The following is a 15,702-nucleotide window of genomic DNA, read 5'->3' as shown; positions in this document are numbered from 1 at the left end:
ATGGTATAGCTGTCATTGTAAGCCCAGAGATTGCTGAGTGTGTCATGAGGGTAGAAAGAAAAGGAGACCAACTCATAACAGTATGGTTGATGACAGAAAGTAGGATTATATGTGTGATGTCAGCATATGTTCTACAACAAGGAAGAGCTATGTAAGAGAAGGAGAGCTTTATATATGAGCTGGCAAAGTTGGCTGTTATGGTTGAGAGTACCACCTTGTTAGTAAATGAAACTGCCATGTTGAAGGGGACCCATAGAAAGAGTGGTGTGTAAATTTTGTCTGCAGTAAAAGAACTGCAGGGAAGAGGAGTGGGTTGAATGGTGTTTGTTCAAAGGGTTTTCAGGGGTGAATACATGGTTTCACAAGAGAAGATCTCACATGGATATGGGGGGGGGGGAGTAAAGCTCAGGTGGACTATATTTTGACAGAAAGAGCATATGAAATGGTGAAAGATGTAAAGGTTATACTGAGTGAATATGTGGCAGAACAATACAAGGTATTAATAGTTTAAAATCTGACTGCAAGCTGAGAAGACAGGAAAGAAGATGAAATAGTAGTGATGATAACGTGTGTGTGTGTGTGTGTAGGGGGGAATAAAGGAGGACTCATGCCAAAAAGTAAAGGAAGGTGTTCATGTTTTGACAACAATGAAGTCAGTGGAAGAAGAAGAATGGAGGAAGATCAAAAATGTTTCATTAAGTAGTGATAGTAACGTGGCAAAACAAGTGGCAAGATGGTGGTTTTCAGAGAACAAGCTAGTGGTGGAAGTTTGATTTACGAGAGAAGTTAAAGAATTATTCATGGTTTGAGGAAGCAAGTCATCAAAATGAGACAATCAAAAATGCATATAAACAGGCTAAAAGGAAGTTGCTGAAGAGGTATTATACAGAAAGTTGAGGAAGATGATGGTAGGAAATTGGGTTTTGGGTTATGAAAAAATATTGGTGTGAAGGATGGGAACTAGGTGGTGACTAACCCTACAAAGGCATGGAAAAATATTTTCAAAGGTTGTTAAAGGAGAAGAAGAGTTGGTAGTGCTTGCACTCGCAACAATTATGGGGAGGCCCCAAAAGGCATTGCTCTCTGTAAAGGAGGGGAAGAAACACTGAATAAGATGAAGAATGGTAAAGCAGCTGTTGAAGATGAGAATCATTTATATGATCCAGGTAGTTGGAGATACTGAACTAAAGTGGCTTCAAAGATTATTATCTGTTGCTGGGACTAAGGGATGCTACCCAATAACTGGAGAATGTCATTGAGTCTGCCTCTTTCCAAGGGTAAAGGAGACTTAAATGGTCCAAACACCTATCAGTCAATTACCCTGTTAAGTGAGCTTCTCAAAGTCCTTGAGAGAATTTTGGAGGCGAGGCTGAGGTGCAAAAGTGGAGGAAAATATAGGAGAGGAGCAATGTGGCCTTAGGAAGGGAAGGAGTACTATAAACATAGTGTTTGCAATGAGACAGAAGTGTGAAAGTTATAAATGGAAGGTAAAACTGCTATGTAGCATCTATTGGTCTTGAGAAAGCGTATTACTTGGTTCAATGGGAGCTAGTGTTTGGAGTATTTAGATGGATGGGAGGAGGACTGTAAGAAGTGGAGATGATGGAGCAGCTGTACTGAGGGTCAAGAGTAAGGTGATAACCATACATGGCAGAGTTTTGAGGTGATGATGGGATTGAGACAAGGCTGTGTGATGAGTCCACTTCTCTTCATCTTAGTTATGGAGTTAATTAGAAGAAGCAAGTCTGTGGATACCCAGACAAAACTGACAGCAAAGAGGAATTGGTAAATGCTCTCAGAATGGGCATCTGTGTTTGAAAACCATGGTTTGAAGGTAAACAAAAAGAAACTGGAAGTTATGCAAGTAGGAAAGGAGGAAGAAGAGTAACAAAGTGGAAAAGAAATATATCTATTTATCCCTGCCTGCTCTATGGTTTGGAAATGATGGGTCTTTATGGAGATGGAAGAAAAGATGATACAGGTAGTAGAAAATAATATGCTGAGGATGATGGCAGGCCAGCAGAGGATAGGCAGTATGCATGTGTAAGCAGTGTCAGGATGAGCTCCACCCTGACATCTGGTGGTGAGGTGTGGCAAGTTGTGGAAAAGAACTTCAGGGGCCGATCTCATTTGCATAGGCACACCCACCACGCCTAGAATGAGACCATAGCTGCCCAAATGGTCACTTTGGCTGCTGTGGGATCCCCAGTGTCTCTGTTATTGGGGCAGGAAGAATAAATTGTTATTACCCTGATTATGGGAACTGTGCTTGGAACTGTACGTGGCCTTTTGTTATGATGGAGGGATTCACCATCAACTAAGTAGCACTCGCTAGGCAAGGGTCATGGGTTCCAAAACTGTGTGAATGGAGAGAGGCTGGGGACAAGTAGTAGTACTTGGTGGCATGGGCCCCTTGGTGAGGGCCTTACATGCTGATTGCACTTCCTCCTCTCTCCACTGTGGAATATCAGAGCTAATTTTGATTTCATTAGAAGTCTAGTTATAGGCTGCTGAGCTCATTTTGGGCTGACAGTGCACCAGCACTGGGGCTCCCCTACTATAAGCTGAATTCACCTAAGAGCTGAAATCACTGAGTGTTGTGTTAAGTAGTGGGGGAGCCTGAAGATATATTGTGGAGCAGTTTGCGGGACGGCTGGTGAAGCAGTTCGACGCGGAGCAGTGTGTGGATGGCAGGAGCTGCTTGTGGGCCGTGGAGCTGAGTTCGTGGGGCAGCTGAGCGAAGGAGTTTGTGGGGCGGCTGGCGGAGCGGAGCGCAGCTGAGCGAAGGAGTTTGTGGGGCGGCTGGCGGAGCGGAGCGCAGCTGAGCGAAGGAGTTTGTGGGGCGGCTGGCGGAGCGGAGCGCAGCTGAGCGAAGGAGTTTGTGGGGCGGCTGGCGGAGCGGAGCGCAGCTGAGCGAAGGAGTTTGTGGGGCGGCTGGCGGAGCGGAGCGCAGCTGAGCGAAGGAGTTTGTGGGGCGGCTGGCGGAGCGGAGCGCAGCTGAGCGAAGGAGTTTGTGGGGCGGCTGGCGGAGCGGAGCGCAGCTGAGCGAAGGAGTTTGTGGGGCGGCTGGCGGAGCGGAGCGCAGCTGAGCGAAGGAGTTTGTGGGGCGGCTGGCGGAGCGGAGCGCAGCTGAGCGAAGGAGTTTGTGGGGCGGCTGGCGGAGCGGAGCGCAGCTGAGCGAAGGAGTTTGTGGGGCGGCTGGCGGAGCGGAGCGCAGCTGAGCGAAGGAGTTTGTGGGGCGGCTGGCGGAGCGGAGCGCAGCTGAGCGAAGGAGTTTGTGGGGCGGCTGGCGGAGCGGAGCGCAGCTGAGCGAAGGAGTTTGTGGGGCGGCTGGCGGAGCGGAGCGCAGCTGAGCGAAGGAGTTTGTGGGGCGGCTGGCGGAGCGGAGCGCAGCTGAGCGAAGGAGTTTGTGGGGCGGCTGGCGGAGCGGAGCGCAGCTGAGCGAAGGAGTTTGTGGGGCGGCTGGCGGAGCGGAGCGCAGCTGAGCGAAGGAGTTTGTGGGGCGGCTGGCGGAGCGGAGCGCAGCTGAGCGAAGGAGTTTGTGGGGCGGCTGGCGGAGCGGAGCGCAGCTGAGCGAAGGAGTTTGTGGGGCGGCTGGCGGAGCGGAGCGCAGCTGAGCGAAGGAGTTTGTGGGGCGGCTGGCGGAGCGGAGCGCAGCTGAGCGAAGGAGTTTGTGGGGCGGCTGGCGGAGCGGAGCGCAGCTGAGCGAAGGAGTTTGTGGGGCGGCTGGCGGAGCGGAGCGCAGCTGAGCGAAGGAGTTTGTGGGGCGGCTGGCGGAGCGGAGCGCAGCTGAGCGAAGGAGTTTGTGGGGCGGCTGGCGGAGCGGAGCGCAGCTGAGCGAAGGAGTTTGTGGGGCGGCTGGCGGAGCGGAGCGCAGCTGAGCGAAGGAGTTTGTGGGGCGGCTGGCGGAGCGGAGCGCAGCTGAGCGAAGGAGTTTGTGGGGCGGCTGGCGGAGCGGAGCGCAGCTGAGCGAAGGAGTTTGTGGGGCGGCTGGCGGAGCGGAGCGCAGCTGAGCGAAGGAGTTTGTGGGGCGGCTGGCGGAGCGGAGCGCAGCTGAGCGAAGGAGTTTGTGGGGCGGCTGGCGGAGCGGAGCGCAGCTGAGCGAAGGAGTTTGTGGGGCGGCTGGCGGAGCGGAGCGCAGCTGAGCGAAGGAGTTTGTGGGGCGGCTGGCGGAGCGGAGCGCAGCTGAGCGAAGGAGTTCGTGGGGCGGCTGGCGGAGCGGAGCGCAGCTGAGCGAAGGAGTTCGTGGGGCGGCTGGCGGAGCGGAGCGCAGCTGAGCGAAGGAGTTCGTGGGGCGGCTGGCGGAGCGGAGCGCAGCTGAGCGAAGGAGTTCGTGGGGCGGCTGGCGGAGCGGAGCGCAGCTGAGCGAAGGAGTTCGTGGGGCGGCTGGCGGAGCGGAGCGCAGCTGAGCGAAGGAGTTCGTGGGGCGGCTGGCGGAGCGGAGCGCAGCTGAGCGAAGGAGTTTGTGGGGCGGCTGGCGGAGCGGAGCGCAGCTGAGCGAAGGAGTTTGTGGGGCGGCTGGCGGAGCGGAGCGCAGCTGAGCGAAGGAGTTTGTGGGGCGGCTGGCGGAGCGGAGCGCAGCTGAGCGAAGGAGTTTGTGGGGCGGCTGGCGGAGCGGAGCGCAGCTGAGCGAAGGAGTTTGTGGGGCGGCTGGCGGAGCGGAGCGCAGCTGAGCGAAGGAGTTTGTGGGGCGGCTGGCGGAGCGGAGCGCAGCTGAGCGAAGGAGTTTGTGGGGCGGCTGGCGGAGCGGAGCGCAGCTGAGCGAAGGAGTTTGTGGGGCGGCTGGCGGAGCGGAGCGCAGCTGAGCGAAGGAGTTTGTGGGGCGGCTGGCGGAGCGGAGCGCAGCTGAGCGAAGGAGTTTGTGGGGCGGCTGGCGGAGCGGAGCGCAGCTGAGCGAAGGAGTTTGTGGGGCGGCTGGCGGAGCGGAGCGCAGCTGAGCGAAGGAGTTTGTGGGGCGGCTGGCGGAGCGGAGCGCAGCTGAGCGAAGGAGTTTGTGGGGCGGCTGGCGGAGCGGAGCGCAGCTGAGCGAAGGAGTTTGTGGGGCGGCTGGCGGAGCGGAGCGCAGCTGAGCGAAGGAGTTTGTGGGGCGGCTGGCGGAGCGGAGCGCAGCTGAGCGAAGGAGTTTGTGGGGCGGCTGGCGGAGCGGAGCGCAGCTGAGCGAAGGAGTTTGTGGGGCGGCTGGCGGAGCGGAGCGCAGCTGAGCGAAGGAGTTTGTGGGGCGGCTGGCGGAGCGGAGCGCAGCTGAGCGAAGGAGTTTGTGGGGCGGCTGGCGGAGCGGAGCGCAGCTGAGCGAAGGAGTTTGTGGGGCGGCTGGCGGAGCGGAGCGCAGCTGAGCGAAGGAGTTTGTGGGGCGGCTGGCGGAGCGGAGCGCAGCTGAGCGAAGGAGTTTGTGGGGCGGCTGGCGGAGCGGAGCGCAGCTGAGCGAAGGAGTTTGTGGGGCGGCTGGCGGAGCGGAGCGCAGCTGAGCGAAGGAGTTTGTGGGGCGGCTGGCGGAGCGGAGCGCAGCTGAGCGAAGGAGTTTGTGGGGCGGCTGGCGGAGCGGAGCGCAGCTGAGCGAAGGAGTTTGTGGGGCGGCTGGCGGAGCGGAGCGCAGCTGAGCGAAGGAGTTTGTGGGGCGGCTGGCGGAGCGGAGCGCAGCTGAGCGAAGGAGTTTGTGGGGCGGCTGGCGGAGCGGAGCGCAGCTGAGCGAAGGAGTTTGTGGGGCGGCTGGCGGAGCGGAGCGCAGCTGAGCGAAGGAGTTTGTGGGGCGGCTGGCGGAGCGGAGCGCAGCTGAGCGAAGGAGTTTGTGGGGCGGCTGGCGGAGCGGAGCGCAGCTGAGCGAAGGAGTTTGTGGGGCGGCTGGCGGAGCGGAGCGCAGCTGAGCGAAGGAGTTTGTGGGGCGGCTGGCGGAGCGGAGCGCAGCTGAGCGAAGGAGTTTGTGGGGCGGCTGGCGGAGCGGAGCGCAGCTGAGCGAAGGAGTTTGTGGGGCGGCTGGCGGAGCGGAGCGCAGCTGAGCGAAGGAGTTTGTGGGGCGGCTGGCGGAGCGGAGCGCAGCTGAGCGAAGGAGTTCGTGGGGCGGCTGGCGGAGCGGAGCGCAGCTGAGCGAAGGAGTTCGTGGGGCGGCTGGCGGAGCGGAGCGCAGCTGAGCGAAGGAGTTCGTGGGGCGGCTGGCGGAGCGGAGCGCAGCTGAGCGAAGGAGTTCGTGGGGCGGCTGGCGGAGCGGAGCGCAGCTGAGCGAAGGAGTTCGTGGGGCGGCTGGCGGAGCGGAGCGCAGCTGAGCGAAGGAGTTCGTGGGGCGGCTGGCGGAGCGGAGCGCAGCTGAGCGAAGGAGTTCGTGGGGCGGCTGGCGGAGCGGAGCGCAGCTGAGCGAAGGAGTTCGTGGGGCGGCTGGCGGAGCGGAGCGCAGCTGAGCGAAGGAGTTCGTGGGGCGGTCGGCGGAGCGGAGCGCAGCTGAGCGAAGGAGTTCGTGGGGCGGTCGGCGGAGCGGAGCGCAGCTGAGCGAAGGAGTTCGTGGGGCGGCTGGCGGAGCGGAGCGCAGCTGAGCGAAGGAGTTCGTGGGGCGGTCAGCTTCAGATCACGTAAGGTGCCTCTTACCCCCGTCCCATTTCCACCCAGGTTGGGAGGTAAAGCTCCGCCGATAAACTTTCGAACTCTGGGGCTGCCCTGACCAGGGACAGAGACTTTTGGGGCATTGGACTTTTGGGACTTTGGGTGATTTGGGGTTGCTGGACTCAAGAACCAAAGGGAAAAGGGCATGCCCCAATTTGCCTGGGGTGGGGTTGTTTTTGCTCATGGGTTGTGTTATGAATCCTGTTGGTGGTGTTTCCCCAACATAATGCCACATTGTTTCTCTCTGTTATTAAAAGACTTTTGCTACACTCAGACTATGTGCTTGCGAGAGGGGAAGTATTGCCTCTTGGAGGCGCCCAGCGGGGGTGGTATATATTTTTCCCAGGTCACTGGGTGGGGGCTCGAGCCGGTTTGCATTGTGTTATTGGAATGGAACCCCTAGATATTGAACCCGGCCCTTGTTGCTGCCAACTCTGACGGGCAGAAGGGTTTCACATGGAAGAAATTAGGGACAAGGTGAACTTGGGGCTCTCAGTGATAGATAAGGTGGGGAGTGTATGATTGAGGAGGACTGGACATGTGATATGTGGCAGAAGAATGACCGGCAAAGAGAGCATGGGAGGAAGAGGACCAAGGATACGATGGGAAGACTCTGTAAGAGAAATATGAAGAGAAAAGGACTGGAACTCCAAGACATATGAACCTGTGCTCTGGACCAGAAAAAGGGGCAAAGAACTGTGGGCACTTCCAACCTCATGTGAACAGGAAAAGGAGTCGAGAGAAAAAAGAGAGACTATGATTTCATACTGTCTGCTTTAATTGCCTCAGTACTCTGAGTTTGAGCTTTATTCGGCAGATGGGATTCATAAAATTTAAATTTTCCCCCAGTTTATTCTGCAAGGCTATGTTCAATCACCACATTCCAATTCTGGCTTTTATTTAGTAGCTTTTAATAATTTACCTTTCAAGATGTTCTCTACTGGCAGCTTCATGACCAGGCAAAATAATAAACAGCTCTAACTTTTCAAGAATAAAGACTGTAGTTTCCTTTCAGCATTAATTTTTCAAGACTTACAGGATGACAGTAGCAAACTTTATGTTGATGAAAAAAGTTCATCCCTTTGTCTATGCATGTGAATTCTAATTAGTGCTAATGGTAGTGTATGTGCAATAATTAAGAGGAGCCTGTATCCCTCCATTATGTGTAGTCTATAAATGAGAAAAATTGGTCTTATTTTCCTTCAGGTGTATTTCTTTATTTTTCTCACCTGTTAAACAAAGGCTATCACATTCTGGCTATTAAGTGTGCCAGGAGGGAGAGGGGATATGAAGGAAGCTTTCTCCTGACTTGTACAGCTATGCCAGTGTAATCTGTGCTACAGAATAAATCCTCCAGGAAGTGTAGAGATGCCACACTTCTTGTACTCTCTAGATGCAGTCTTTGGTTTCCTATGACACACATCCTGCTGGGACAGAAAAAAATCTTATTTTTGAAAGATCTATCATTGACAGATAGGGCTGGAAGGGACCTCAAGAAGTCATCAATGCAATCCCCTGCACGGAGTCAGGACCAAGTAAACATTAGTAGACTTGAAGAACAATTAATCACCATCTTCTTTATAACAGCCCTTAACATATTTGAAGACTTTTATCAGGTCCCGCCTCAAGATTAAACATGCACAGATTTTTTTTAACCTTTCTTCATAAGTCAGGTTTCCTAAACCTTTTATCATATTTGTTGCTCTTCTCTGGATTCTCTGCAGCTTGTCCATATCTTTCCTAGAGCATGGTACCCAAACTGAATACAGTATTCCAGCCGAGACCTCACCACCAGAGTTGACAAGAGTGAGACAATTCCTCCAATGTCTTGTATACAACACTTCTTTTAATATACTCCATACAATTAGCTTTCACATTGTTGCTCATATTCAGTTTGTGATGCACTATAACCACCCAGATCCTTTTCAGCAGTACTACTACCTTGCCAGTTATTCCCCACTTAGTATTTGTGCATTTGATTTTTCCCTTCCAAAGTGAAGTACTTTGCACTTGTCTTTATAGAATTTCATCTTGTTCATTTCAGGCCAATTCTCCAATTTGTCAAGGTTGTTTTGAATTCTAATCCTGTCGTCCAGAGTATTTGCATCCCCTCCAAGCTTGGTGTAGTAAGCAATTTTTTAAAATTTACCCTCCACTCAATTATCCATTAATGAAAATAATAAATAATACTGGATCCAGGACTGATCACAGGGGACCCCAGTAGATATGCCCTCCTAGATTGACAGCAAACCATTCATACGTACTTCTTTTAGTATGTTTTTTCAATCAGTTGTTCACCCACCCAATAGTAGTTTCATCTAGGCCACATTTCCCCCGTTTGCTTATGAAAATGTTATGTGGGATGTGCCAAACACCTTACTAAAATCAAGGTGTATCATGTCTACTGGTTCAACCCCAACATAGATGGAAATTAGGTTGGTTTGTCATGATTTGTTCTTAACAAATCCATGCTGGCTGTTCCTTATACCCCTATTATCCTTTTAGGTGCTTACAAATGAGTTGTTTAATAATTTGTTCTACTATGTTTCCAGGTATCAAAGTTAGGCTGACCAGTCTATAGTTCCCTGGGTCCTTTTTGTTCCTTTATTTAAAGTTAGGCACTATATTTTCCCTTCTCCAGTCTTCTGGGATCCCATCTGTCTTGCAGGGGCTTCAAGATTGCTTCAGGTAGTTCCTTAAATACTGTAGGTTGAATTTAATCAGGGCCTGCAAACATGAATACCTCTAGTTTATCTAAATATTATTTAATCTGTTATGACTGGGATCCCGGGGGGGGGGCACACACTGAGATCGCTCAGTTAGGGCAAACTGCAAAGAATGGGGCAGATGATTTCCCCCCGCCACTCCAAAACTGATGGTTATTTCTAATACTTAGATTCACCAAGCCAGCAATAAAGTAGCTTCCACAATACTTTACTGGTTACCCAGATGCCAAAACCACAGCTCCCTTAAAATAATCCAGCCTTGGGCTCCCACGCAGGCAGCCAAATCAAATATGACAAGGATTACTGAAAATCTTGTTCATCATATAAAAAGTTCTACCAGTCCCAAAGGATCAGACACATTACCCACCAGGTCAATGAATATTTCAGATCTTACCCAAATGCATGTTTACAGCCAATTCTTATTCACTAAACTAAGATTTATTAAAAAAAAGAAAAGAGAGTTTAGGTTAAAAGATCATTATACATACAGATATGACTAACATTCTTAGATCAGTTTCACAGTAGAGATGGTGAGCTCAGAGTTGCAAAAAGTTCTTTCAGAATTGGTTCCATAGGTTACAGTCCAATTTCCAGTGTCAGGGTGATCCTGACTGGATTTGGAGACCTCAGTCTCCAATTGGTTCCAAGAGCTTTTAGATTTTTGGGGGGTGAAATAGAAATAAATATTTCAGTGGGACTTTTTATACCAACATTATCACTGTATACATTTAGTATTGATCATTTTTATGTCATGCCATATATTTTCACGTACCATGCTCTTTTCTTTTAAACAGGTATCTAGGAGCTGGACCTCTCCCTCTGACTGTCCCACCATTTCACACCCTCCCACACCAGATTCCTTTTAACACTGTGCCTTTTGCCCAAACTGCAATTTACCAGAGACCGTGGGCCCATTGTGTCTCCTTTAACTCTCAGGATCAGGGTGCCTGTCACACTGCTCTCCTAGTGACAAGCAGCCCCTTCTGGCTTTGATCTCACACAGCCATTAGCATGTGAAGGCACTCCCAAAGTTACATGCAGGCTTTCACATGAATTATACACATGGAGACACCAGCAAATCATCCCAGCCTTGTACCCCAGAAATGTACCATCTTACACTGCTCAAGACCTTCACTTGAACAGTGCAAGTTCATCAGTTAGTTCGCCACTTCATCAAAGGCTAGTGGACATGCATCAGCCTTTGTGATCTGAGCAGATTCCCCAAGCACTTTAGACAAATTCTTCGGTAAAAATAAAACATAAAAACAAGTTTATTAACTACAGAAAGATAGATTGTAAGTGATTTTAAGTGTTAGGCAGAGAAGTCAGAGTTGGTTATATAAGAAATAAAATGTAAAATTGCAGTCCAAATCCTGAACTTGATCAGACTAAGCAAGATTTGAATGAATCAGTTTTTTCTCACCCTGCTGGACGTTGCAGGCAGAATTCAGTTCACAGTTCATACTTACTAGAAAGCCTAATTAAGACCATCCCTTCACCCCGGTTCAAGCAGGCTTTTCTTTTTCTTGTTTCCAGGTGTTAAGATGTGGGAGGAGAGAGGCAACGTGGTGCTGTCACTGCCCCTCATTTTTAATTCTTCCAGGTGCTGGAAAGATCCTTGCTGTGTCATGGGGTCTAGACAACCCCCATCATGTATGTGCTCTCTCAGGAGACTCCAGGAGGGGCCCCCTGAGGGTAGTAGATTCTACATAATGGGAATCAACACATGGCTGGCCAGTCCTGATGTAAATCTCTTTTGGGGATATTAGTTGCTCCTTTGTTGCCACTGAAAGGCTAGCAGTGAGCATCTCTCAACATATTTCAGTAACATACACATAGCAAAACTTCATCACTTCACATACAGTGGTAATACATACAATTCAACAGGACAGTAATGTTCAACAGATCATGACTTTTTAAATGATACCTCACAAGGCATTCTCAGTACAAAACATATCATAATCATATAGTGGTGAATATGTAAGGTGCATGTGTTGTGTTGAGATACAGTGTGTCACACCAGGTTCCTGTATGGGATTACTAAATGCTAAAATGTGAACCCTTTACCCAAAAAAGTGAACTCTCAATGAGATTATTTGTGTGAGTAAAATTGCTCCTTTGTGGGAGAGAGGAGTTTGCAGTTGAACTCAAACTCTAGCTGAATTCCATGTAGAGATGAGTTCAAACCAAACCCCCAACCCAAATACCCTTAAAATGAACTGCATGACTCAGGCTTGTTAGTTCCTTGTTTTACACTGCAAACCTCAGCAAGGGGAAGGGCAGGAAGGAGTCTTCATGGCCCTGGCTCCCCATGAATGTGACTGAAATCAGAGCTAGGAGCAGTAGTAAGTGGGGAGAAAGAGCAGTGGTTAGACATTCAAGGGGCCTGGAAGAATCATAAAGGGCACAGGTTAGGTATCCAAGGAGCTCACAGGAAAGTGTGTGTGTGTGTGTGTGTGTGTATGTTTTCTCATGTTGTCTTTGATCTTTACACAACATAAAGGATATGAGGAAACCATGTGGGCAGAATTGGGCTCCAACTAACTGTTTATTAATTATATGCAAATGCATGAGGCCTGGCTACATGTGTATGTATATGTTTATATTGTATGTGTGTTTGTGTGTGGCTTCTGCAATGCAAGACAATGAAGCATACCAGAGGGCTCTCAAACTATTTAAAGCAATACTACCCAAATCCAATACACTACAGGTTGTTTGGGCTGGTGTGAATAAAGGGGCCATGGCAGAGAACTTGAAAGAGACTGAATTCTTCCTAATATGTATGCAGAGATTTAAAAGCCTGGGTTAGGCTCCAGAGTTGTTTATTTTTAATATTTTTAAATTATAACTTTTAAGATGACACTTGGCTCTGGAAAATCCATGATTTCCCTCCTTAATTTACCCTGACAAAAATGCAGCCCTAACTAATACTTTTTAAAAAACTGCTGTGATAATCAACATATCTATTAGATTACAAATAAATGACTTCCTGACCATGGGGGAGACAACAAATGGGAATTTCATATCTGCCACACAGACACTGTCAGCACAGTGTTTGAACTTGCCTGCTTGCTCATCATATTCTAATTAACGAGAGCATGATCTGAAACAGGTGCTGGTAGCAGAATAGACAGCATCTGGCAAACAATTTTTAGCTCGACAATGAACTCATTTATCCTGTTGTTCCAGAACACTGAGTAGATGGAATTTTACAGAGTAAGTTAGTACAGCACTGAGCTGCAGAGGCCCGCTCATTTCTCAGTTTCTGTTTTTGTTTGTTTTTAAAACACATCCCCCAGCTCGGTTCTCATTGTAAAGCCGATTAAAAAGTTGGGCTATTTTTTTCTCGTGGTAGGCAGTTTATATTGCTAAAACAATCAAATCAAGAGCCTAAATGGCCTTTGAATAGTGAACATGAAATTCACTTCATTAACATCTCCATTTCCAGAGTGAAAGTGGCATAAATTTCTGTGGAGCTAGAGCTCAGCAAAAGCCCTTCTCCAAATGCATATCTGTATAAATTGCCTCAGAATGAGAGTTGTACGAATTCAGCAAAACCTACAGGACTTTAAGAATCTAATCAAAGTTCAACCTTTTGATCCAAACATACCAGGCTCATCAAAGTGCACAATCGGCTCTACGTGCCCTGGCTGCTCTCCATCGCGAGTCTTTTAAAGTATAGTTTTTGCAAAAAAGTAGCTTCGTAAAAGGTGACCCTCTGGCAGTGTGCGGAGCATCATCATCCATTCCTCTGTGGTTTGCCTATCATTTTTGGCTCCATTTTGCAGACTAATCTCAGACTACCCAATAACAATATCTCAAGTAAATTAATGTCACCTTCATCTTATGTTGGTGCTGCTTTGTCACATCTACATGTCATGATATCAGAACACAAAATCCATGATAGAAGGGGTTTGACCCAGAGGGCAAATTTTTAAAGGTAGAAACAGCAAGTAGATATTAAGAATTGTTAGTTATTTTAGACTGAATCCAAACGTATACTAGTGTAGGTGTTTTACGGCCAGATGAAAAGCAACGGAAGCCAGTGGAACGTTTTCTAATGACTTCTGTAAGAGTTGGAACAGCATGTTAGTGCCTGAATCTGCAACATGAAAGACTCTGTGGTTTTTTCCCCTGACTTCAGGGTGAACAGAATTGGGCCGTTACAGAGCAAATAGAAATACAGTCCCAGATCCTAAAGTGTTAAACAACAGTGAAAGAAAGGGCTGAGTGGACTAAAGGCTAGGGCAATCAGATCACTTCAATACTCAGTGTAGGCATATGCATATTTAAATAAATGACTAATTTTTGTGGACCTCGCGGAAGAAGTTGTGAACATCCGAGTGATGTATAAGGGGAACCGCTGAAGTTCTGAAGAATGATACCACTATGATTATGTCCCAGATCTGCAAAGCCAACACAGTCCCTGACACCACCTAGCAAAAAGGCCAAAGAAGCCAGCCCAGATGACGGATTTTAAAAAACTCCTGCAGCTTATTTTGAGCCTAATCCAATGCCTGTTGAAATCAGTGGAAAGATTCCCATAGAATTCAGTGGGCTTTGGATTAGGCCCTCTGAGAACAATACCTTAGTCCTACTTGTGTCCATGTGAACATATCATCTTCCTAAAAGGCCCCAAATCAGTTACTGAGCTACTATCCCTGGTACTTATATGGCCCTCATTACTACATTATATGAACACCCCAGTATTTTAATGTAGTTGTCCTTACAACACATCTGTGAAGTATGGAAGTACTATTATTCCCATTTTATGGATAGGGAGGTGAGGCAAGGAGACCAAGTACTTGTCTACGGGGTGCTCCAATGCAAACTAGAGGGGTGTGAATTGAGGAACTCTCTAACTGCCCCATGTAGACCCTGCTGGTGTGAACTAAAAGGTACCTAGTTCACATTAACATGGCCCTGTAATGTGCACGAGGTACCTTTTAGTTCACACCAGTAGTATCCACTCAGGGCAGTTGGAGTGCAACAAGTTAGAACACTCTACAATTCACATCCCTAGTTCACACTGCAGCACTCTGTAGACAAGCCTTAAGTGACTTGCGTAGGGTCACTCAGGAAGTCTGCAGCAGAGCACGGAACTGTCCCCATGACTCCTGAGTCCTAGACTAGGGTCCAAACCACTGCATCGTTCTCCCTCTCCCGTTAGCAGTTATCGGCTCACATTGACTTCAGTGAAAATTGCTGGTGCCCAGCACCTCATAGGACTGGGCCTAAACAAATTATTTGCTGATCTGCATCCATCTTCCTTTACCCACATCCTTCCCCATTAAAGTTTTCCTCAGACAGACTGCTTCTCATTTTGTCCTCTGTAATTTTGATTTATGTAATTTCTCAAGACTGTTTACGGCATATCAAGTCTCAACCTTTTCTAAAATATCCTACAACACATTCTTTACCATTGAAGAGAAAATGGCACGAAACTGATACTCTAGATGGTAAACTCTTCAGGGCAGGGACCTTGTCTCTCACTCATTGTCCTAAGATATGACTAGCACAACTTTGGATATGGTACAAACAGAAAATAATTGATATGTCTCAGTCCCCCTTTCTAAAATAGATTTCTATAGTTAAAATTAAGCTGCACACTGTAGGACTCCTATAATAACAAATATAGACTCTTACTCTAGACAAAGTACTTTAGATGTAGTTACTAAATTAACCCTTACAAGAGCCTATGAGATATTGCAGTCAAGTAGTGTATTCAATTTATGGGACAGAAAGGACAAATGACTTGAAGGTCAAACCTTTGAATAATTACATTAATATCTCCGTATAAGGCAGCACAGTATTTAAGTATGAAGAATATAGAATGTATAATTTAATTTTATTTATATAATTTTATTCTGTACATGCTGTACCCCAATGGAATAATTGAGATTAACCATTTTTTACATTAAAAATAATCATTTTCCTTTACATAAATACACATATTTTAAAAAATTGCTAATGTCCAAACTCCACACCGAAGATGCATGAAAGAACTAAGGGGGACACATCTTCCATCTGACTCTGGGATGCAGATGCAGAAGTAAAGGCACGTCTGTATTTCACTTGTAATTTATAAACTGTGGCCCCAATTCTGGTTTCCAGCCTGCATGCTTGTATGCCACAGAACACAAAGAAAAAAATTAGTTCAAGGTGGGAAAATACTCATGTGGTAGGATCTTTCTGCAGAGCTACTGTGAGTGCAGGGCAAAAAAGGACAACCACTGTGGGTGTGACCCACACAAAAACACACAGAGGCAACTCTAAAGACTGTGGGCCTTGTTATGTAACTGCTGCATAGAAATCCCACTTTGTTTCATTTGCAAAGAGTGAAGCTGAATGCAAGTTAAGATGAACAAGTGGAAATTTATTAAACTCT

Source organism: Lepidochelys olivacea, assembly GCF_965140295.1.
Source record: "Lepidochelys olivacea isolate rLepOli2 genome assembly, chromosome: 3".
Lineage (NCBI taxonomy): Eukaryota > Metazoa > Chordata > Testudines > Cheloniidae > Lepidochelys > Lepidochelys olivacea.
Note: the sequence above shows the minus strand (reverse complement) of the source record.